Source organism: Rattus norvegicus, chromosome X, assembly GCF_021556685.1.
Source record: "Rattus norvegicus strain SHRSP/BbbUtx chromosome X, alternate assembly SHRSP_T2T, whole genome shotgun sequence".
NCBI classification, from domain to species: Eukaryota; Metazoa; Chordata; class Mammalia; order Rodentia; family Muridae; genus Rattus; species Rattus norvegicus.
The window spans coordinates 81,537,990-81,563,248 of record NC_141554.1 but is presented as its reverse complement, the minus strand read 5'-3'; the positions used below and the strand labels follow the sequence as shown (position 1 = coordinate 81,563,248).

The following is a 25,259-nucleotide window of genomic DNA, read 5'->3' as shown; positions in this document are numbered from 1 at the left end:
AACTTCTGTCTATTACAGAAAGAAACTTCTTTGAGATGGTCTGAGAGATGCAATAATAGAGATATACATTTAGGAGACAGTTTAATTCTATGTCAATTTAGCAAAAATATAGTTGTAGGATTACCTCTGGGGCTTGTGAGCTTCCTACTGTTATTTCATGGCCACATTTACAGTTCTAAGCATGTGTTTTTTGCCTGTGGAATAGACCTTAAGTAGAAGCAGAAAGTGATTGGTTACTCCTATAGTATTCAAGCTCAATTGTGTCCATGGATCTATCTTGCAGCATTAGTCATTAGTTTAATTCGGAGTTCACATCCTACTAGTTGACATAATATCTTCCAGTACTATGAAAACTAGCCAACAGGGAGGAAACTTCCTGGCCAGCAAGAACTTAAATATTTTCATTTCCTGTGACCAATACATGTAGTGTCCTTAGCATTATTGTCTTACCCTCAAACTGTTGTGGGCAACCAAGAAAAATGTCAACAGCTTATATTCTTTTTTGGGGGGTTCACTGCTGAACAACTACTTCAGGGGACAAATCCCACAATTTACTTTGGGCTTTTTTATTTGCATATTGCTTCTGGGATGAACACAATCCCCTGTATACAGTAACCTCAATTAAACTCTTATGACTACATATTATATAGTAGTTTTTCATATGGAGTTTTTCAAATGTCCTTAGGAATATCTACCACCTCCTTTTATAGCACCAGCTACATTTCTCATCACCTGTTCTTGTTGGCTTTTCTGATGCTATGACAAAAACACTGACCCAAATCATCTTGGAGGAGGAAAGTTTTCATTTGGCTTATCATTATTGCTGATGCCAAGAAGTGCATGCTGACAGGAGCCTGATATAGCTGTCTCCTAAGAGGCTTTGCCAGATCCTCACAAATACATAGGTGAATGTTCACAGCCAACCACTGGAGTGAGAACAGGGTCCCCAATGGAGGAGTTAGAGAAAGGCCTGAAGTAGCTCAAGGGGTTTGCAACCCCATAGGAAGAACAACAATAGCAACCAACCAGACCTCCCAGAGCTCCCAGGGACTAAACCACCAACCAAAGAGTACTCGTGGAGGGACCCATGGTTCCAGCACGTATGTAGCAGAGGATGGCCTTAACCACTGATCGGAGGAGAAGTCCTTGGTCCTGCCAAGGCTGGAACCCCCATTGTAGGGGAATTTCAGGGTGGGGAAGTGGAAAGGGGTGGGTGGATGGGTGAGCGAACACCCTCATAGAAGAAGGGGGAAGTTATCGGGGCTTATGCATGGGAAACTGGGAAAGGGGATAATATTTTGAATGTAAATAAATAAAAAAATTCAATAAAAAAAGAGAAATCAAAGGAGGAACTCAAAGCAGGAACCTGGAGTTAGGAAGCAAAGTGGAGACCATGGAGGAACACAGTTTACTTGCTTCATCTACAAGTGTTTTTCACCTTGCCTTCTTCACAACTTAGTACATCCTTGTTTATTTACAACCTAGGACCACTTTCTCAGGGTTGACGCTATCCACAGTGGGCTGGACCCTCCTATGTCAGCCATTAATCAAGAAAATCCCTCCAAAGACTTTCCAGAGTCCACTCTGTTTGAAGCAATGCATTAGTGAGTGACAAAAAATAACCCGAGTCCTCTTTTTATGTTTTTATCTCACTGGGTATAAGGAATGCTGCTCATATGCATATATGTGAGGTTGTTCACTGAAACATAGGTCACCCACCAAGGGTCATAAATCTGAAAAAAAATTACTTGCCCTTCTTCAACAAATATCAATTGCCAATAGCTAGCAGTGGGACCTGATGAGCTTAGCCCCCACTTGCACAAGATTCAAGGAACACAGAGGAAGAGGGGGACAGAAAGATCATTGACTTTTTTAATAATCATAATTTAAAACATTCATAAATAATTTTACCCCAAATTATATTCTTAAAAATTGTCAGAAATTATTTATAATATATCATAATTTCTTGGCTCTACCATGCCATATTGCTATTATTATTTTAAGATTTGAACATTTGATGACTCTTGTATTTCCATCAATTTTATTAACATATCATTCTATGTGTGCATGAGACAGAGAGAAATGGAGAGAGAGAGGAAGAGAGAGAGAGAGAGAGAGAGAGAGAGAGAGAGAGAGAGAGAGAGAATCTCATTATATTATATAGTCCTAGTGGACTGAATCTCATTATGCTCTAATGTATAATATTAATCAAACTGTCCTTACACACACAAATATATGTGCGTCTGCTTTCTCAGTGCTGGTTTAAAGGTACACACTTTCATGCTTGGCCACAGGACAGTTTTCTTAATTTGCGAATTCATCCTGTAGACATGTCTTAACATTTTGGTTATTCAGTGTTGACTTTAGTTCTAGCTGGGATCTCCATAATTCTTTAGAGCTCAGTAAGTAATTTGACACAGAGATCACTATTAAATTCAGAAAGAAACATGTCTCTGTGGCTTATTCAAGGTTGGGGCCGTAGCAACTTAAGCAGGTTGGTTTAGATAACAATGAGTGTATGAAACTCATTACTTTGATACTTCTATAGTGTTTTTTTCAGTCACAGTTTATGCTGGCTCAACTAATGAAAGGGTCTGTTACATTGCACCACTAAGAAATGTTGTTCTGGTACATATTCTCTGACGAGTTACTGGTATGGGTTCTGATACTGCACAGGGGATGTGACAATAGGAATTGAAACATTTTTTCTGTTGTACTCCACTCTATTATAGCAGCAGATTATGGTTAAACTAGGTATAGATGTGATAATGCAGTGAGAAGAAATGGAGGCAGGGCTGGAGAAACTAAAATGTTCCTATCTGAGGCTTTTGCCAGTGATTTCTGGGAGTGAAAATGTATGTTGGGCTAGGGGCACTGTACAGTTATGCTCAGGGTGAGTTTATGGCTGGATACAGGATTTTTTAGACTACCTTGTTCAATTGTAATACTTACCTAGGAACAATACTGTAGTCTGGCAAAGTTTTCTGCCCAATCATATAAGGTACTATACTCAGAGGGACAGTGACCACTAGAGTCATAGAGTCACACACTTTCTTTCAGTATGTCTGTGTTCATAACCAACCTGCCCTTGGATTAGGAGGAAGTGTTATTAGTAACTATATTTGTATATAATGTAATTATGTCTTCAGGATTGCAATGACGTGTCTACACATTGCTCGCCATATACTTGTTCTCAGTGAACAAGCTGCCTGATTCTCTTATAAAAATTGATTTTTCCCAGTTTCCTTCAGTGTCACAATGCTCATCCTCTACAGTGCAGGCAATTGATACGACTGAGTTATAGTCTATGCTGGGCAGCATTAGGTTCACAAAGCAGCTAAACATATCCTTGAGACAGTGCAGCAAAACTGTTTGTGGAGTACTAGAGGTCATGATATGCTAATGTTTTTAAACCCTAAGTCATCCCAAATTTAGACAAAAGCTCTTGTCAAGATTATAGTAGCAGGGTGGGTGAAGAACTGGGGATAGTCACCGGAGAGTCCCAGACACCAGAGAAACATGTGGCTCCCTTGATCCAATGGAAGCGGAGGACAGAATCTGTGGAGACCACCACCAGTAGATGGGCATGGCCCCTGGTTGAGGGATATGGCCACCCACCCATCTCAAAGTTTTTTTTAATCCAGAAATGTTCTTGTCCAAACGAAGAACAGGGACAAAAAAATGGAACAGAGATGGAAGGAAGGGCCAACTGGGGACAGCCCCACCAGAGGATACATCATGTCTGCAGACATGATATCCAACACCATTGCTGTGGTTGAGGGGTGCTGGCAGACAGGAACCTAGCGGAGAGGTTCCTGAGGAGATCAGGACATGCAGATGCAGATGCTTGGAGTCAAGCATCAGACTGAACTCAGGGAACCTGGTGGAGAAGCTGGCGAAGGATGGGAGAAACAGAGGGGGATTGAAAAACAATATAGGCTGGCCTGACCATCCAGTTCTCCCAGAGTCTAGATCTCCAACCAAGCAGTGTACGTACAGGGATCCATGGCTCCAGATGCATATGTAGAAAAGGATGACCTTGCCTGACAGCAACAGGAGGGGAGGCCCTTGGACCTGGGGAGGTTTGATGCCCCAGAGTAGGTGGATGCTGAAGTGGTGGGGCAGGAGTGTGGGTGGGTGGGGGAGCACTCTCATACAGACAAAGTGAAGGGAGGAGGGCAGATGTTGGATGGGGTGGGGGAATGAGTGGAGGGGTAACCAGGAAATGGGATATCATGGATGGGGAGGTTGTGGAGAAGGTAACTGGGAAGTGGGATATCATTTGAAATGTAAACAAATGGAATGATCAATAAAAAAGATTATTCTTGACCAAGAAACCCTGAATTTCACTATTAATTTATATGTGATGATTTTCCAAAGCAAGATTACTGTGTACTTTTAAGGTTACTTATCTGAACAATGTATATTCCAAAAAGAATATGAGGCTTCCTAGTAGCGAGGTTATTAGTATCTACACTAATAAAATTTTGGTATTTTCTCTTTCCAGTTTATCCTCGAAAAAAAAAAAAAAAAGGAATATTCCCTGCCGTATCTATGGAGAAGTGGTGGCAGATGTTCAAATATGTTTTTCTTTGTGTGCTTTTGCCTCGGGTCTCTCTCCGAATCTCAAACGTTTCATCCATTTACTCATTCCCGTTGCTCTTCCCTGGTCACTCATTTAATGTGTAACTACACACCTGTCACCCTTGTTACTTGTGGAAGTGCTTTTGCACATCTCCGTTCAGGCATTTTGAAATACATGTTGATGTGCAATTTCACCTTACTGTTATCAGATGACAACTTCTGTAAAAATTGAATTTACATTAAATGTGAGGAGCTTTAAATGGCTCAATACTAGAGAGTATTTGATGTTCGCATATAAAAAATAATGTGTATTGCATTGTTGCTTAGTAATTTCTCCTTTAGGTAATAGATTTGGTGTATTTACTTACTTTGTTCATTTCATTCTTTGTGTCTTAATTATTTGTTCTATGTATGTAAAGTTTGAAAACACTAACAATTTTGGAACTAGTTTTGGCAGACTCTTATTTGCTTCCCTTTATTTTTGTGTTATGATGCTGGCTAGATGGGTTTATGATTTTTATAGTTCAGGATGGAAAATCTCTTCTATTATAGTAAAAATCCCTACTCTTACTTAATATCACTTTCTGTTTTAAAGTCAGCTTTATCTGCATTAGAATAGTTATAGTCAGTCCTTATTCAGAGGTTTGATTTCCCCCATTTTCTCATCTTTAATCTGTATAAAATTTTAATACAGAATATCTACTTCGGCCAATACACCTTTAAATAATATTTTAAAAACTTCATCTGCCAGTTGATTTTTTGATATTATCATTTAATCCATTTTGACATAATGATACTACTTGCCTGTTTCAATTTTAGTTGACATTTTGTTGTCCTTCTAGGGATCAAAGCCAAGGCTTTGCACATATTCCACCTCCCACAGAATCTTAGCTTATCAAAATATTCAGATTTTGGCTACATTCTAGTGAAATGTAAAAAAAAAAATTACTTCCACAATGCTGCATTCCTTCTTTTTATATTATTAATTTTATGCATATATCACAGGAATATCATGTTTTGTTTAATTTCATACTTTGCAAATGTAAGCTACTTGATCAAAGACACTCAGCTTTGAGAAATGAGGCAGTGAACAAGCCTCAATACATTTACAAGGGTTTTTTTTGTTGTTGTTGTTTTTATATATTAAAATGTTTTATATGTTAAAATGGCAGACATTTTGGTATAGAAGCCAAAATGAAATAAAATACCTGTAATTTCTTTTCATATGAGAGAACATTTTTTAGCATTTATTACACAGTGGATCTGACTACACTTTTTAAAATTGTGTTTATTCAGGAACATTGTTAATGATTTTGGAAAAGCTTTGTTAGATTCAGTACTCTTGTTTGTTTTTTTTTTTTGTTGTTGTTGCAGTTGTAATTTGGTTGTTTGTTTATTTGATTGATTGGTTATTCTGGTTGGTTTTCATTTAATATTCATTTCTGGTATTTATTTATGATAAGAAGCAAACTGCAATCTTACTGCAATACTTTATACGTGATTTTTGTGACATGTCTTTGTAGTGTTTGAACATAATTATAACTGTTTTAGATACATAGTATGCTTAGATTGTCTTTGAATCCATTTCTTTTGACTGCTGCTTTTAAGGTTAGGGTGATATTTCCTGTTTCCTGTCTCAAATGTTTGGAGAGAAACAAACATTTATAAAGTATACTGAAACCAGTTTAGAACCTGACATCCCTCCCCTTGGGGTTTACAGTTCTTGATTGCTATTTGTGTCTTGTTCATTTAGTAACCTGAATATTTTTATGGAGTCTCAAGTCCATCATAGATGGCTCTACTTTTACCTCAGCTTTCTTTGCATCTTTCCATCATCTCATATGCATTTTGGTCATTACATCTCTGTTTCATACCATAACCAGCCAGGAGCCTCCACTAGTGGCTAGTTTATTTCTTAATGCTTTTAGCATTTTCCCTTTCATAAACTGGTCACTATCTCTTTTAACTGAAGGTGGGAGTTTCGTTTTTGTTCTGTTTTTTTTTTTCAGTTGAAAGGTGGTGTTCCATCTTTACATAGAACCTTGTCACTTAACAGTTTCCTTGCTTCTAGCTATTAAAATGCTGTTTCTATGGATTTCTAAAGTAACCCTTCCCTAATTGCATTTGAAAGTCATGGAGTCAGTGCTCCATGATATAATCCAAATAAGGTGAGGTCTGATTCAGTGCTTTCCCTGACTCCGTGAGAGTATTTTGTTATCCTTTCTCTGGATTCTATTTCAGAATGTTCTAGCTGATTTATCATATTTCTTGGTGATACGTGTATTGGAGAAATAACTTCTCACTGCATAGTTTTTAAATTTTGAATATATGTTTTCTTAAGGAAAATAGATAGGTTTTATTTAGGAGCCACATATTAAATTTGGAAAGCAAGGTGAAATCAAAAGACAAATGATTTTTGTGATTGGTTGTTCATTTTCCCAGAAGCAATGATCATGATAATTATATTTCTTGAAGAACTCGAAAATACATGCTAAAAACAGAAAGTTCATGAGAGAGCAAATTTCAAAACTGAAATAAAGGCTTTCTGACTCTCCATCTGGAATATCTAAAGATTGGGAACATTTAAATATTTTTATTTTACTTTATTGAGAATTCCATGCATGCATATTCAGAGTTACTATTGCTGTGATGAAACACCATAACAAAAAGCAAGTTAGGTAGGAAAGCTTTGATTTGGCTTACATATCCCGAATCATAGTCTATTGAGGGAAGCCAAGGCAGTAACTCAAACTGGGCAGGAACCTGAAGGTAGGAGCTGGATAAAGAGACCACGGAGGAGTGCTGATTACTGACTTGCTTCCGAATATCCCTCGGCCTGCTTTCTCATAGAACCAAAGACAACCAGCCCAAGGATGGCACCACCACAAAAGGCTGGGCCCTACCCCTTCAATCACTAATTAAGAAAATGCCCCACAGGTGTGCTTCCAACCTTATCCAATTTTATGGGGGCATTTTCTCAATCCAGGTTCCCTCTCCTTTGATGACTTTATCTTGTGTCAAGTTAACATTAAACTAGCCAGGACAGTGATTTTATATGATATTAGGGGATATATAGACATTTAGTTTCATTGGTATATTAAGAGAGGTGGATGTTCCAGTAAAGAAGGTTTATTCATAATCACCTTTGAATACAGTATAGAATTTCAAGGAGTATATTCATTTATTCCCATAGGTATATTATTGATACAACTCTGCAATATATGTGTAAATATTTAATAAAGTACATAACATGTTAATGACACACATAAATGCCATTTGTAAATAATTTTAGATATATTGAAGTCACAAAAGAAGATACCTTATTTAGGGTTTGTATTGCTGCGATGAAACACCATGATTAAAAAGCAAAGGTAAGAAACGGTATATTTGGCCTATATTCATCATTGAATATAGCACAGCAGTATTCATCATTGAAGGAAGTCAGGACAGAAACTCAACCAGGGGCAGAACCTGTAGGCCAGAGATGATGCAGAGGCCAAGGAAGGGTGTTGCTTACTGGCTTGACCATCATGGTTTGCTCAGCCTTTCTTAAAGAACCAAGTACCACCATTCTAGAGATGGCACCACCCACAATATGCTGGATCCTCCACCACAATCACTAATTGAGAAAATGCCCTACAAACTTATGCATTTACAGCCTGAGCTTTTGGAGTCATTTCCTCAATTGAGTTTCCTTTCTTAGATGACTATCATCTAAATTTTGTGAAAAACTAACCCACATACAGTGAGCATATGCATAATGCATATAATGTGTCTTAATCAAGTCTAATCCCTATTCCCTCCCCTACATTTCCTCCTCTATCCCTATTGTACTGGCTGGTTTTGTGTGTCAACTTGACACAAACAGGAGTTATCACAGAAAAAGGAACCTCAGCTGGGGAAATGCCTTCATGAGACCCAGCTGTAAGGCATTTTCTCAATTAGTGATCAAGGTGGGTGGACTCAGTCCATTGTGGGTGGTGCTGTCCCTGAGCTGGTATTCTTGGGTTCTATAAGAGAGCAAGCTGAGCAAGCCAGGGGAAGCAAGCCAGTAAGTAACACCCCTCCATGGCCTCTGCATCAGCTCCTGCCTCCTGACCTGCTTGAGTTCCAGTCCTGACTTCCTTTGGTGATGAACAGCAATGTGGAAGTGTAAGCTGAATAAACCCTTTCCTCCCCAACTTGCTTCTTGGTCATGATGTTTGTGCAGGAATAGAAACCCCAACTAAGATACCTCTCATCACTATTTTCTCAAAATTTAATGTTTCTTTTAAAAATTCATTTATTTTAATTAAAAATTTCATATAATTTTGATTTCTTCCTCTCCCAACTCCTCTGAGAGCCTCTCCACCATCCTCTTCTGATTCTTGAATAGAATCAGAAATTGGTTGTTTATTCTTATATAATTTATGACAATATTACACTAGTGGAATATGTTGTCAGGCTAGCCATTATTATAGTAGAAGTTAGCAGCAATGCTATAAAGCACAGAACTTCTAATGATCTTATAAAGATTGGAATTAAGCCTATATAATCTACCATTTTAACTTTGCATCGTATGTGAATCTTGAACAAAGTGGGAATTCAAGTGCTATAGAAGGGGTAAATAGGAAGCTCTAATAGTCCCTGCTTATACCAGGAGAAGCTGAAATATTTTCAGGTAAAGATGATTATAAGTTGCACAGGCCCTGAATTGTTTGGTTGGAAGGCAGGGTCACACTGATGCATTCTGCTCTATCAATATTCAAGACAAAAATCATAAGTTCTTTCACTCAAGTTGTTGTTTGTAGTGGTTTGCTCCCTATAGTCTCTGGTATTTGAATACTTGATGCCTAGATGGTAATGCTATTTGAGGGTGCTTAGGAAAAGAAACTTTGCAGAAGGAATTATTCAATGGGGGCTGGCTTTAGAACTAAAATGATAATTCTGTTATAGTTATGTATTTGTGCCTAACCTAATCATAATCCGAGAGTTTCTTTCTCTGCTCACTGATGGGAACAGATACGGAAACCCACAGACAAAATTGAAGTTCTCCTTTGAGTCCTATGAATGGTTGTCAACTTGACTACATCTGGAATGTACTACAGTCCATAGTTGGAGGGCTCATCTATTATCTAGATCTTGAGGCTGGAAGATACAAGTTTTTACCTGGATCTTGGCATGGAGATCTTAAGGCATAGTGACCATGAAAAGTTTAGGCCCAGGCAAGGTAGTATATGCCTTTAATTCCCAGGGACTGAGGAAAGGAGATCTCTGAGTCCAAGGTCAGCCTGGAATAAAGCAAGTCCCAGATTCAGGCATGGTATACAACTTTAATCTGGGCCCCACCTTCTGCTGAAGGCCTACATAAGGACAGTGGAAGAGGGAAGGTTCACTCTTCTTCACCTGCTTACACTTACTTGCTACCACATCTGTCAGGACCTACTTCTTCAGGATTCCAGCTTATACAAACCAGCCAAAACAACTAGCCACATGGGACTGAGCAACTACTGGATTCTTGGACTTCCCATTCGTAGCTGCCCCTTGCTGGGTTATTTGGAGTGCAGACCATAAGTCATTACAACAAATTCCCTCAATATACAGAGAGACATTCTATAAGCTCTGTGACTCTAGAGAACCCTGACTAATACAGGTCCTTTCTCCTGGAACTAGGAGAACTCTGTAGAAGACGAAGACAGTGAATTGTAGAATTCCACGGAGTCAAGGAAACCAGGATAACAAGGCCCATGAGCAGGGATCATAGAGGCTCACAGAGACTGAAGCAGCAAACACAGAGACTGCATGTGTCTGAGATAGGTCCTCTGTGTATACATAATGGTTATGAACCTTGGTGTTTTTGTGGGACTCTTATCAGAGAGAGTTAGAGATCTCTTGATTTTTTTCCTGCCACTTTGACACTTTCCCTCCTTCTTGGTGGCCTTGCCCAGCCCTGATATTAGACATTGTGCCTAGAGTTATTGTAACTTGTCACCCTGAGTTCAGTTGATATCTCTGGGAGGCCTGCTCTTCTCTAAGGGAAATGGAGGAGGAATGGATCTCAAGGAGAGGAGTTTCTGGGAGGAAATTGAGAGGAAAGGAGGGAGGGAAAACTGGACAGGATTTATTGTATGTGAGAAGGATAGATAGATAGATAGATAGATAGATAGATAGATAGATAGATAGACAAATAATAGAACTAATATTTTACTTTTTATTTTGAGACAAATTCTCATGATGTAAATTGAGAGGAAAGGAGGGAGGGAAAACTGGACAGGATGAATTATATGAGAGAAGACTAGAAGACTAGATAGATAGATAGATAGATAGATAGATAGATAGATAGATAGATAGACAGACCAGACAGGCAAAGAGACAGATGGATAGATAGACAAATAATAGAACTTATATTTTACTTTTTATTTTGAGACAAATTCTCATGGTTTCCAGGCTTGCCATGGATTGCTTATTCTCTTGCCTTCACCTTCCAAATGTGGGATTACAGGTATTTGGTGCAATACCTACCTTTTTATCTAATTTAATTTAATTTTTTTTATTTTAGTTGTACACAATAAAATCTTCCAGGAACTCTAGAATACATGCAAGAGACAAAAGCTAAAAATACATAGGATAGGATGAGATAAGATGAAGTCTCAAATTGATCACTGAAATTATAGCAGATATTTTCTCTGTATTAGATAAAGAAGTAGATATACAATCACAAGAAATGTTTAGAACACCAAGTACATGTAACTAGAAAGAATCTCTTTATAAAACATCATAATTATGATATCAAAATAAAAAGCATAGAGAATAGGTTAAAATATGTAAGAAAACTACCAAGAAGCATAAAAGAAAAATATCAGAAAAACAGGCTATAAATACATGAGGAGACCTTATTCAAATCATTTGTGTATTGAGTTCTCATATATACTAAGACGACATAGCTCCCTTTAAATTCAAGCAAGAATAATGGGACCACATTTGGAATTTGTATGAGGTGTGATAATAGCCAAGAGTTGAATTAACAGAAAATAACAATTTGGGTAAAAGGGAGAAAAAATATATATGTATGTATATATGTATATATACATTTGACCAACTGGAATTTGTAAGGAAAATGTTATTTGACAAAACTACTAAGAATCCCAATTTAACCACACGAGAAAAAGCTACAATGTGAAAGTTCTATGGGATGATTATTTATAGTGTTTGGATTGAATCTGGGGCTTTGTGCATGCATGTTATGCAAGCAGTCTGCCAAGGAACTATACCACCAGCCCAAATGGAATACCCTTTCAACAGTGATAAACTGTGCATTCCAAGAAGCCCAATGTGACTTGGTTATTGTCCACAATATGTGATTGGTTACTAACAGTAATGTTTATAACTTTGGAGGGGATAAGAAAATGGTCTCAGTAACCCTTGTTTTGTGGTCTTAGAATGTATGAATACTCTTTGATTATACTTTGTATTTAACTATCTGTGAGGCAGAAGACTTAAGAGTTTGTTTGACCTTAAGGTGGACTCTTAAATACCTCGGTAAATAGGTTATATTACATGTGTACATGGAAGCATTTGTTGGCCAAGTAATCTTGTGCTAAGATAAGTGGCTGATGCTTGAGCATAGTATATTCTCTACCACATTGCTTTATTATGGGTATGCTGGCTGAGGGATGGAAGGCAGAAATAATCTCTGAAGTACCATAACATACTGTAGTTGGTATTGCCCAGTTTGTACTCTGTGGACTCCTATTATTATTCATTACATTAATCTCATAAATTTTTCTGGTAGACCCAGTATCATAGGAAGGAGAATATCAGCCACTGTCACAGTATGTGACAGGGTTCTGAAGACTGAGTGCTTAAGACCTGTGTGAGCCTCTCTTGCTGAGAGGGTTGGATAGGCAGCCAGTCACTTTCTGAATGTTGGCATGAGATCGAGAGAGGTGATTTCTTTTACAGGAATCTTTGAAGCAAATAATGACCATTATGTATGGTCAAAAGACTTTTGGATACAAGAAGATTACTGTCAAGTTTTACTTGGCAGCACTATTTATAATAATCATTGATCCCTTTTTTTTTAAAAAAAGCAAACTCTCTAAAGGAATAAGCCATCTTCAAATCTCAGAAATTTCTGAAAGACATTAGACTTGAATTCCTGTGGTGCGGGTATCAGATGAATCACTAGGTAATATGTAACCTGTGTTCTTTTAGAAAAGTAGACTTTGTTCAAAAGTTAGGTACATATACTGTGATTCAACACTGTTGCTGTACTTCATGGATGGACTGGAAAACTATGAGGGATACCTTTGTAGCCTGTAGTGGTGTGACTCAGAGGAGTGTTGAAAGGAACACTGAACAGAGCAGGTTGGCAAAAGGTTTAGAACAACATATTTGCTGCTTGTTAGTTGAAGAGAATCACTAATTTTAGGAACACTGGTCCTAGGTAGTTAAAATTTAGGGCACTGAGCTATATACCCAGCCTCCACATAAACCACTTTTTTTTGGTAGTTTGAGATAGGTTTTCTTATAGCCTAGGCTGATCTGAGACTTGGTATATAACCTATGACGACATTGAACTCATGGTTCTCCTTTTTCTACTTCCCAGGTTCTTGAAATCACATCTGCTTAAACACTTTTGTCAATTTTGTTTGTTTTGGTTTTTTTTTGGGGGGGGCAGGGTCTTATGTGATGAAAGTTTGTCTCAAATTTTGTACAATGCTCCTTCCTCTGTTTCTCAAGTAAACGTGATTTATAGGTGTGAGAATCAATACTAAGCTCTTTGTGTCTATATTATAGTATCTATATTTTTGTGTCTCTATTTAGTAAACACTTAAAGATTATTGAGATTATTGGGGCAAATGTCTTTAAATGTGATGGGATGCCCAGGTACTATAATTTGATCCTTCTTATAATTAGTCCCACGAACTTTGTGAGTTGATGCAGTTACAAACTTATAGCTGTAATGTCTTGAAGAGACTCAAAGATCAGTTAGAACTATAAATATTTTGTTATACTTCTTGGTTATACAGTTTGTTTATTCTGAGGTTGAAAACCGTGTTGTCTGGCATTGAATTCCTGATTTCAACTGATCTACCTTCAGCCTAAGTAGCTTGCCCTATGGACAGGCATGATCAAACCCAGCTTAGTACATACATTAGTGTGATCATTTTGAATTTACCATAGCATCTAATTATCAAAAATAACATTTATTCAGTTACTTATAAAATTATGCACCATCCATACTATATTTAAGTGTATAGGTATATGCAGTTTATTTATGTAGGGATGTTTATAAAGTAATAAGTAACCTAAAGCTCAGATTGTACTTTTTAAACCTAGTGTTTGAAATTAAAGTTCAGTTCCCTTTCCATGTTGTACATTTGTAGTCATCTGAAACAGCAGTATGGGTAGTATATGGTTTATATATCCTTGGCCCAGGGAGTGAGGGTATTAGGAGATTGGCCTTTTTGGAGTAGGTGTGTCAATGTGGGTGTATGCTTTAAGACCCTCAGCCTAGCTGCCTGGAAGTCAGTCTTCTCCTAGCTGCCTTCAGATGAAGATGTAGAACTCTCAGCTCCTCCAGCACCTTGTCTGCCTGGATGCTGCCATGCTTCCTGCCATGATGAAAATTGACTGATCCTCTGAACTTGTGAGCCAGCTTCAATTAAATGTTGTCCTTCTAAGAATTGCCTTGGTCATGGTGTCTGTTCACAGCAGTAAACCCCTAAGACAGGAAGGATTCAGCAGCTACCTTCTCTGGCAGCCATTATCCTCTGTCCAGTGTCATAATAGATCTCACCATGGTCTGGACTGGCACATTTAGAACGAGGAGGGCAGCATCATTTGTGAGACCTCCTGCACAATCTGCATGGCCCAGTGCTGTTAGATAGGCATTTAAATTTTTCTGTAGCATGATAATCATAGCAGTCTTTTCAGTGAGTGTGTCAGGGTATCCCCTTGGAAGAAATCATCATTAATGTAATGCTATAGCTCTATTCCTGGAGAAAAGCAGATATCCTCAAGAACTTATACAAAATAATTGCGTCTGGTGACAAAGTTTCAACCATACATCATGGACAGCCTAGAAAAGGTGGGCTGTCTCTTTGGAGGTGTAGCAAACTGCAACAGGAAAACTGTTAAAGGCTGTACTGGACAATGCAAATTTGTAAAATGATGATATTTACTATTTTGAATGGAGCCACCAATGCCAGTGATATTGGATAGTGGGTACAGACTCCTCCATGTACATCACCAATCAGAAGAGGCACTATTTGTATAGGTAGGCATGTATATAAATGGATAATTTGTGAGGATAATCAACCTTTATTCAACCTTTTATTAGTTTTAAACTAGTAAACTACTGGAACATGTCTTAAGATTTAATTTACACAATTAATTGAAAGATTGTGAGATCTTATTTTATTAAGTCAGTTTGTAAGTGGTCAACTCACATTATTTTTCTATCATCTTGGCTTTCCAGAGAACATTTCACAGCAGTGTATATTGGGACAGTGTACTTTACTTAAGACAGGGAGGAATGAGCATTCTCAGTGTATCTTACTTAGTTATCTCAACTTTCAGAGGAAGCATAGGCTTTAAATTTAGTCCAGGTGTAACTGTAATCTGAACCTCAAAAAGACTGACTTCATTGAAGGTATAGATGAGTAACTATACATTTATCTTGTACATTGAAAAAACACAACTGATGCTTTTTAAACTTTTTCTGCTTTACTAAGTTATTACTATATAATTTAATATACAGATTATGAATTTCCTGCTGAATACAAGTATGTACTTTCTTTAAAAGTTACTTCTGAATTATGGCTATGAAGATAATTTATCGTGTGTTACTATTAAAATGGTGTATGCCTATATTGGCTTCCCATTTGTATTTTCTAGTGATTTGTTTATTGTAAACAAGGTGCAGTGAAACCACAAAAACACACCAGTCTGTTGGTAGAAAAAGAGTGTCTTACTCAGGGTTCTCTAGAGGTACAGAACTTATGGAATGTCTCTTTGTATATTGAGGGAATTTGTTGTAATAACTTATGGTCTGCACTCCAAATAACCCAGCAAGGGGCAGCTACGAATGGGAAGTCCAAGAATCCAGTAGTTGCTCAGTCCCATGTGGCTAGTTGTTTTGGCTGGTTTGTATAAGCTGGAATCCTGAAGAAGTAGGTCCTGACAGATGTGGTAGCAAGTAAGTGTAAGCAGGTGAAGAAAAGTGAACCTTCCTTCTTCCAATGACCTTATGTAGGCCTTCAGCAGAAGGTGGGGCCCAGATTAAAGTTGTATACCACCATGCCTGGATCTGGAACTTGCTTTATTCCAGGCTGAACTTGAACTCAGAGATCTACTTTCTTCAGTTTTTGGGAATTAAAGTCATATACTACCTTGCCTGGGCCTAAGCTTTTCATAATCACTATGCCTCAAAATATCCATGCTAAGATCCAGGTCAGAAACTGTATCTTCCAGCCTCAAGATCTGGAGAATAGGTGAGCCCTCCAATTCTGGATTGTAGTTCATTCCAGATATAGTCAAGTTGACAACCAGGAATAGTCATTACAGTCCATCCCTTGTCAACTTGACACAAATAATATCTCATGTCCAAATGAAAGAATAACAAGTCTAAATATGCCTAACATGGTATAAAACTATTCCTCTTACAATTCCAAATGCATTTGTAAATTTACAATAGGTCAATGTTCCTTGGGAACATTCTTTTAGGATCTCAATTTAAATACCGATTGATGTTAAAGAAATTGGAAGAAAGCACGAATAGCTACACAAATGTGTTCTTAACAAAATAAAACAGAAGCATTCATATTACTTTATAATCCTTGTTTCTGCACCTGGTCATGTGGCCTTAGCTGGTATTTATAGCTACCTTCCTCTACTGCCCATTCTGTGTTTCCTGTACTCTCTTCAAGCCCCTCAGCAGGTCTTGGGTCTTTTCCTGGAGGAGTGGCCCATACCTTCGTTCCTGATGGGTCTGTGTCCTTTGTCATCTTGCTTGGACTAGGCTGTTGTAGTTTCCCATTGACTTTTATCACAGGACATGAATAGTACTAAGAGATGCCCTAAGGGGATCTCCTGCACTCCAGACATAATCCTCCTTACCTCCATTGTGGTGAGGCAATCCAATTTCTCCATGGTAATCTAGATCTATCACACCTCCCAACATTGTTTTTCCTTTTTTAGCCCATTGGTTGAAAGGCATTAGAAGCCCGAAATGACCAGGTGGAAGTCTGAGCCTCCAGTTCAATGGAATGTTTATTGTAGCTCCTGGTAGGAGCTCTTCCCCCTCTAGAACCTAAACTTCTAGGTCAGCAGAACCTAAAGTTGTGGAGGTAGGAAGCAAAATTTTCCCTAGAGGGTCACTAGGAATGATAGTGAATAGACCTATTTCATTTTCCACTCCCTGATTCCTGTACCCATGGATCCTGGCTATGAAAGAAACCGTACCATATATTGGACACTGATTCAAAGCATATACTGCCTTCTGAAAAACTCTGCCCCAGTCCTCCATGCTGCTCCCACCTAATTGGTACTGTAACTGTGTCTTCAAAAGGTCATTCTTTCTATCAGACCAGCTGCCTCAGGATAATGGGGAACATGGTAAGATCATGTGGATTCCATGATCATGGGCCCACTTCTCTGGCTGTAAAATGAGCTCATTGGTCAGAAGCAATACTGTGTAGAATACAATGATGATAGATAAGACATTCTCTAAGTCCACAGATGGTGGTTTTAGCAGAAGCATTATGTGCAAGAAGGCAAATCCATAACCAGAATAAGTATCTACCCTGTAAGAACAAAATGTCTTTCCATGGTAGTCAACCAGCTACCAGGTTCCTGGCTGGTCACCTTGAGACTCAGTCATATCTGGGGCTCAGTGTTGGTCTCTGCTGTTAGCTGACCTGGCATTCAGCAGCAGCTGTAGCCAGGTCAGCCTTGTTGAGTAGGAGTTCATTTCGTTGAACCTAAGCAGAACCCCGATCTCTGCCACCATGGCTACTTAGTTCATGTGCCAATTGAGCAATGACAGGGATGGCTGGAGAAAGAGGCTGACTGTCCATAGAACAGGTCATCTTATCCACTTGATTACCGAACTCCTCCTCAGTTGAAGTCACCTTTTGGTGAGCATTTACATGGGACACAAGTATCTTCACATCCTTTGCCCATTTGGAGAGATCCAGCCACACATTTCTTCCCCAGATGTCTTTTCACCAATTTTCCAATCATTATCTTCCCAAGTCCCTGACCATTTAGCGAATCCATTGGCTACAGCCCATGATTCAGTGAACAATCATACATCTGGCCATTTCTTCCTCCAAACAAACTAATACCATGTGTACTGCCTGAAGTTCTGCCCACTATGAAGATTTCCTTCACCTGTATCTTTCATGTTTGCTCCAGAAAGAGGTTGTAATGCTGCAGCTCTCCATGTATGGGAGGTGCCTGCACAATGTGCAGAGCTGTCAGTAAACCAGGTCTTAGTCTTCTCTCTTTTAGTCAGCCAATCATAAGTAACACCCCATGACACTATAGGTGCAGGCTTGGAAGCAGATGGCATTGTACCAGGAGTAGAAACCATAGGCATTTGAGCAACATCATGTAACTTGCTTTGTGCCTTCATGACCTGCTGTGGCCTGATCACATATGCACCGCTTCTATTTGATAATAGACTGCTGCTGTGCATGTTCTAATTTATGACTTGGAGGGTCTGATAACACTCAACTCATGATGGGCAGTTCAGGTCACATGGTAACTTGGTGTGCTATTGTCAAACATTCAGTTTCCACTAAGGTCCAATAGCAGGCCAAGAGCTGTTTTTCAAAGGGAGAATAGTTGTCTGCAGAGGATGTTAGAGCTTTGCTCCAAAATTCCAAAGGCCTCTTCTGTGATTCACCTACAGGAGCCTCCAGAGGCTCCAAACAGCATCTCTATTTGCCACTGACACCTTAAGTACCATCAGGTCTGCCAGTTCATATGGTTCAAGTGTTAGAGCAGCCTGCTCAGTGGCGTGAACCTGTTTCAGGCTCCACACAAAGCTAGTATATCTATGGGAAAGCAATTGCACTTTATGTGAGAGTCAATTTTGGTGAGGGACTTTGAGTTGATAGGGCAGTTTGCGTGTAACTATAGCCATTTTACTTGTGGCAATTGACCATTGAGACAGAGAAGGATGGCATTATTGACAAACAGAAATGTACATTACTTGATTTCTAAAGAATGCTGACCTGAGGTTTCTCTCTATCTGACAAGAATCATTTTGTTTAATTGATAAGAATATGACCTGAAATAGCTAAAATAATCCTGTACAATAAAAGTACTCCTGGAGTTATTACCATCCCTGATTTCAGGTGGTACTAGGGAGGAGTAATAACTGCATTGTTTTTGTATAAAAAGACAGATTGATCAATGGAATTGAATGTAAGACTCAGAAATAAACCCACACACCTATGGACAATGATATTTGATAAAAGTTAAGATTATACCATGGAAAAATGAAAGCATCTTCAACAAATGGTCCTCGTCTAACTGGATGTTGCCATGTTGAAGAATGCAAATAGATCCCTATCTATCACCCTGCAGAAAACTTAAGTCCAAGTGGATCAAGGACCTCACATAAAACCAGATAGATTAAACCTGGTAGAAGAGAAAGTGGGGAATAGTTTTTTATGAATTGGCACAGGAGACAAGTTCCTGAACAGAATGTCAGTCACACAGGCACTAAGATCAACAATTAATAAGTGGGTGGGACTGCATTAAATCGAAAAGCTTCTGTAAGGACATAGTCAATAAGACAAAGCAGTGACCTACAGAATATGAAAATTCTTTACCAACACATCTGTCAGACAGCTGACTTTCTGAATATATAAAGAACTCAAGAAACTAAACATCACCAAACCAAATAAATGGAATATGGAGTTGAACAGAGAATTCTCATCAGAGGAATCTCTAATGTCCCAGAAGCATTTAAAGAAATGTACAACATCCTAAACCAGCAGACAAATGCAAATAAACATGACTCTGAGATTATATCTTGCACTTTTCAAAATGTGTAAAATCAAAACCACATGATAGTTTATGGTGACATGGTTGGGAAGTAAAGGGAACACTACTCCATTGCTTGTGAAAGTGCAAACTTGTATAGACACTTTAAAAATCTATTTGGCAGTTTCTAAATGAGGGGGTACAGTGGGGGATGCTAACACACAGAACAGGGCTCCCTCTTCGCAAAGAAGGGGGTTGAATGGGGGAGGATCAGTGTGATAAGTACTGGGAAGAGAGGGAGGCTGATATTGGGTTATAAAGTGAATAAAAATTAGAGAAAAAAGAAAATTGTGACTTGATCTACCTCAAGACCCAGCTATACCATTTCAGGGCATATACCAAAGGACATTCTACCATGCCATAAGGATTTTTAGTCAACTATGTTAATATCAGCTTTACAACAGCCAGAAACTAGAAACAACTTAGAAGTCCCTTAAACAAAACATGAATAAAGAAATTGCTGTACATTTACACAATGGTGTATTGCTCAGCTATTAAAAACAAGGATAGCATGAAATTTTCAGAAAAATGGATAGACCTTGAAAAGATCACCCTGAGTGAGGTAACACAAACCCAGAAGACAAACATGGTATGCCACAACCCACAGACCCAAAGAAGCTAAGTAACAAGGAGACTCAAAGGGATGAATGAATCTCACTGAGGATAAATAAAATAGACATCATGCATGAACTGGGGGGAGGGGATTAAAGGGATAAAGGGTGAGAATAAGAATAAAAGGGATTGGATGGGGGAGAGGGTGGAGAGAGGGACAAGCTAGAAACCTGGGGGAATGGAAACTCCCAGAAATCTATGAGAGTGACTCTAGCTAAGACTTGTAACAATAGGTTATATGGAGCCTGAACTGTCTATCTCCTGTAGCCAGTTAAGACTTCTGATGGAGGGGATTGGGACAACAACCCATCCCCAAAACCTTCTACTCAGAATTCTTACTGTCTATAAGATGGTATGGGGTAAAGATGGAGCGCGAACTGAGGGAGTGGCCAACCAATGACTGGTCCAGCTTGAGTCCCATATCATGAGAAGGAGCCCACCACTGAGACTGTTAGTGACATTCTGCTATATTTGCAAAAAAGGAGTCTAACATAATTGTTATCAGAGAGGCTTCACCCAGCAATTTATAGAATCAGAGGCAGAGATCCACAGCCAATCATTAGGTGGAGTTTGGGGAATCCTATGGAAAAGGGGAAGGAAAACTTTTAGAAGCCAGAGGGGTCAAGGAGAGATCCACATAATCCACTAACCTGTGTCCATAGGGGCACACAGATACTGAATACCCAACCAGGGAGCCTACATGGGATATACTCAGGTCCTCTGTAAATATGCTACAGTTGTGTAGTTAGTTCTTCATGTGGGACTCCTTACAGTGGGAGCAGAGGTTGTTTTTGACTCTGTTGTCTGCCTTTGGGACCCTTTCCTCCTACTGGGCTGCTGCATTTAGCCTCAATAGGAGATGATATGCCTAATCTTACTGCAACTTTTTACACCAGAGTTGATAGCCATGGGAGGCCTCCACTCTTCTGACAAGAAACAGAAACAAAAGAGTGGATGTGGGGAGAATAAAAGGGGAGGGAGGACTGGGAAGAGAGAAAGGAGGGGAAACTATGGTCAGGATGTAAAATTAATAAAAATAGAATCTGACCTTGGCTGGGCCTGCCACCTGAAGACATTCTAGCAACACCGCCCAATTTGGGAGGTTTGTGACCTAATACTTATAAATTGGCAAGTAGTCTAGAGGAGCACTGTGTCCCCTACATATGGTGTTTGCTCAGTAATTAAAGTTCAAAATTTATCATTTTTGTCAATGGACATGAGGTCATTAGAGCAGCAGGATTTTTCCTTTGTAATTATTTCTTTCACATTCACTAGTGTTGTAAGTCGCTTATGTGACTCCCATCCCTGACTCCTGACTTTTAGCTTCAAAGTTGCAGGTTTTCCTTGATCTTCCTGGTTCCTAAGGGGAAAAGCAGGAGAACAAGGTAGTTGCCTCCTGAAGATAGAACCTTTCCTGTGACCCTTGCCCCAAAATGACAGAGTTTAAACAGTATTACCTCTCCATATCCATTTAAGGCAAAATATCAAGAGTAACTTAAACATCTAGGTGGAATATAGAATATGTCCTGTGAGTCATTTGATGGCTGCAGACACTGAGACAGGCCAGCTGCCCCGAGTGACAGAAGACACCCAAAAGAATGCCTGTGGCGAGCAAGTATGTGCTGAAGTGTTGGGAGAGAAACAGCTGAATGGTTTGTACATTGTGGAGAAAGGAGGAACTGGAAACACAAGGGTGGTGAGGAAGAGCCTAGTGCAAGAAGCCTGTGCTGCCACCTGAGGTCATGGTGAGGTCCTGGCTGGTCTTGCTGCTGAGGGACATGTCTGGGTCTATGGCTCTGGAGCATCAATGGTCTCTGTTTCCCATGTTACCACCAAAGGCCATGTGGACTTCTCTAGTATGGGCTTCTTCTTGGGTCCATTTGATGTCCAAGGGCTGTAGAGAACTGGCCCTAACCCTTCCCAGTTGCAACATTCAGAATTGGTCCTGGTGGTGAGCATGTGGGAGAGGGCCCAGCACTTCACTAACTATGGTGCTCTGGAGGGTTCTCTGTCCTTATTGTCTCCCCCAGCCTGCATGTCTGGGCAGGATAGGCCTATGAGAAATCTGGCCCTGGTGTTATGGGAGTGGGAGAATTGGTGAAATGAACACCTCCACTATCATCCAGGTCCATGCCTAGATTCAGGGCTTTTGAGTTGTCTCATCCTAGCATCTATGCCATCTATGGACTGCTAGATGGCATGGAGGGGCAGGTCCTACAGATTCAAACTTGCAGGATCTCTATTAGACAGGGCAACAAGATATGAATGGAGACCTGGTTAGGATCCAGTATTGTTACTGTAGCAGAAGCCAGTGGTCTTGAATCAGACCAATGACTAATTGCAATGAACATTTGCAAGATGTATGGGCAAAAGTGTACACTGTGTGACATGTTATAATACGCACAACTTCTGCAGTAAGTTTTTTTTAATTATTTATGTTCTTCCTTTTATTTTTGTTTCTTTTGTAGGGCAGTTGTATGGGTACAGAGCAGATATGGAGGGACAGGAAGATTAATGAAATTGAGGCACATGATCTGAAAGTCACAAAGATTTGTAGGCATATTTTTTTGCCATCTACCTTTAATAAGGGTAGCCCACCACCCAGCAGAGATTGTAGAAGATCAAAGTTATTGGGATACAGGGAAAGTGGACCTGTTCAGCAGTTCTTTGGGAGTGAACTTGATCTTCTTGGTCAGCAGTTCAGTCCCTTAGCAAGACCAAATATGATGTAGCAGCTACAGACAAGTCCTCTAGGCAGGCAGGCACCAGGCATTAACCAGCAGCCACAGTCCATTCCTTTCAGCAAGCAGACACGAGGCAGCTGTAGTTCAATCCTGAAGAAACTGCCAGGCTTATCAACAGGCCTGAGGCATGGCCAATGAAGTGGCAAGCTACTGCAGGAAACTGGAGAGCAGTTTTTGGGCTAGTTTCTTTTAATGTCAAAGTTATCACAAGTGGAGCTCAACAATTCTATGTAAGGTGAATGCATACCTGTCTTTAGTGAAGAATAGCAAGGTGGACCAAACCAAAGCTCAGTCAAGTCCCTGTCTCTTTCTGTGGAGTCATATTTATACTCCTCCATCAATTGTCCTTTCTTGTGTCTGCTATATCAAAACATCCTTTCACATGTGTCTGCTTCAGGAAAAACACTTTGACTTGTTTGCTTTAGCAAGGCATCTTTTCACCTGCGTGCCCCAGCAAAATATTTGATATAACTTTCCAAAGAACTCAAAATTTCCACTTCATATCCCACTTTTTTTTAAAGAATTGTTCTTTTTTCTGTCATTAGCAATATATTGTAGGACTGTAAATTGGTACAACCACTCTGGAAATCAGTCTAGAGGTTTCTCAGAAAATTGGACATAGTACTACCTGAGGACCCAGCATACCACTCCTGGGATTCCAACCAAAAGACGTTCCACTATGTTCATTCACAGCAGCCTTATTTATAATAGCCAGCAGCTGGAAACAATCCAGATACCTTTCATCAGACGAATGGATACAGAAAATGTGGTACATTTACACAATGGAATACTACTCAGCTATTAAAAACAATGACTACATGAAATATTTAGGCAAATGGATGGATCTAGAAAATATCATCCTGAGTGAGGGAACCCAGTCACAAAAGAATACACATGATATGCACTCACTGATAAGCTTGAAATACTCATGAAACAATTCACAGATCACATGAAGCTCAAGAAGAAGGATGACCAAAATGTGGAAGCTTCATTCCTTCTTAGAAGGGAGAACAAAATACTCATGGGAAAGAAATACAGAGACAAAGAGTGGAGCAGGAACTGAAAAAAGGGTCATCCAGACACTGCCCCACCTAGGGATCCATCCTATATACAGCCACCAAACCCAGTCACTATTGCTGATGCCAAGAAGTGCTTGCTGACAGGAGCCTGATATGAATGTTTCCTGAGAGGCTTTGCCAGAGCCCTACCGATACAGATGAGGATGCTTGCAGCTAACCATTGGATTGAGCACTGGGACCCCAATGGAGGAGTTAGAGAAAGAACTGAAGGAGCCAAAGGGGTTTGTAGTCCCATAGGAAGAACAACAATATCAACCAGCCAGAGCCCAACCCCCAGACTAAAGCAACAACCAATGAGTATACATGGAGGGAACCATGACTTCAGCCAGATATGTAGCAGAGGATGGCATTGTCTGGCATCAATAGGAGAAGAATCCCTTGGTCCTGTGAAGGCCTATTTCCCAAGTGTAGGGGAATGCCAGGGTGTTGAGGTGGGTGTGGGTGGGTGTGAATGGGAGCATCTTAATAGAAGCAGGGAAGAATGCAAGGAGAGGGGGAAAGGATAACATTTGAAATATAAAAACAAAACAAAACAAAACAAAAACAATGGGGGAAATCACAATCCTTGACCTCAAGCAGTATTACATAGCGATAGTGATAAAAACTGTGTGGTATTGGTACAGAGACAGGCAGGTAGATCAATGGAATGGAATTCAAGACCCAGAAATGAACTCACACACCTATGGTCACTTGATCTTTGACAAAGAAGCTAAGACCAGCCAGTGGGGACAAAAACAGCATTTTCAATAACAAAGGCGCTAAAACCATCCAGTGCAAAAAGAATAGCATTTTCAACAAATGGCGTTGGTACAACTGGTAGTCAGCACATTTTAGAATGCAAATTGACCCATTGTATCTCCTTGTATAAAGCTCAAATCCAAGTGGATCAAGGAACTTCACATAAAACCAGATGAGCTGAATCTAATAGAAGAGAAGGTGGCAAAGAAGTTCAAACATATTGATTGTGACAGGGGAAAATTTCCTGAACAAAAGACCAACAGTGTATGCTCTGAGATCAAAAATTGACAAATGGGACCTCATAAAATTGCAAAGCTTCTATAAGGCAAAGGACACTGTTAATAGGACAAAATGATAATTCACAGATTGGGAAAAGATCTTTACAAACCCTATATCTGATAGAGGACTAACATCAAAAAATGTACAAAGAACTCAAGAAGTTAGACTCCAGAGAACCAAA

The 25,259-nt window shown here is 39.4% G+C and overlaps 1 protein-coding gene across 1 annotated transcript in view; it reads right to left on the bottom strand.

Moving 5' to 3' along the window:
- The window catches only part of LOC147998279 (uncharacterized), a 35,387-nt gene extending 25,238 nt beyond the window's left edge, over positions 1-10,149 (bottom strand). Inside the window, exons 1-2 of the mRNA XM_087600989.1 lie at positions 9,984-10,149; positions 9,733-9,854 (exon numbers count right to left, since the gene is read on the bottom strand). The gene's annotated coding sequence lies outside the window, so the exon portion shown is untranslated. The remainder of the gene's footprint in view (positions 1-9,732; positions 9,855-9,983) is intronic.
- Between the last annotated feature and the right edge of the window lie 15,110 nt (positions 10,150-25,259).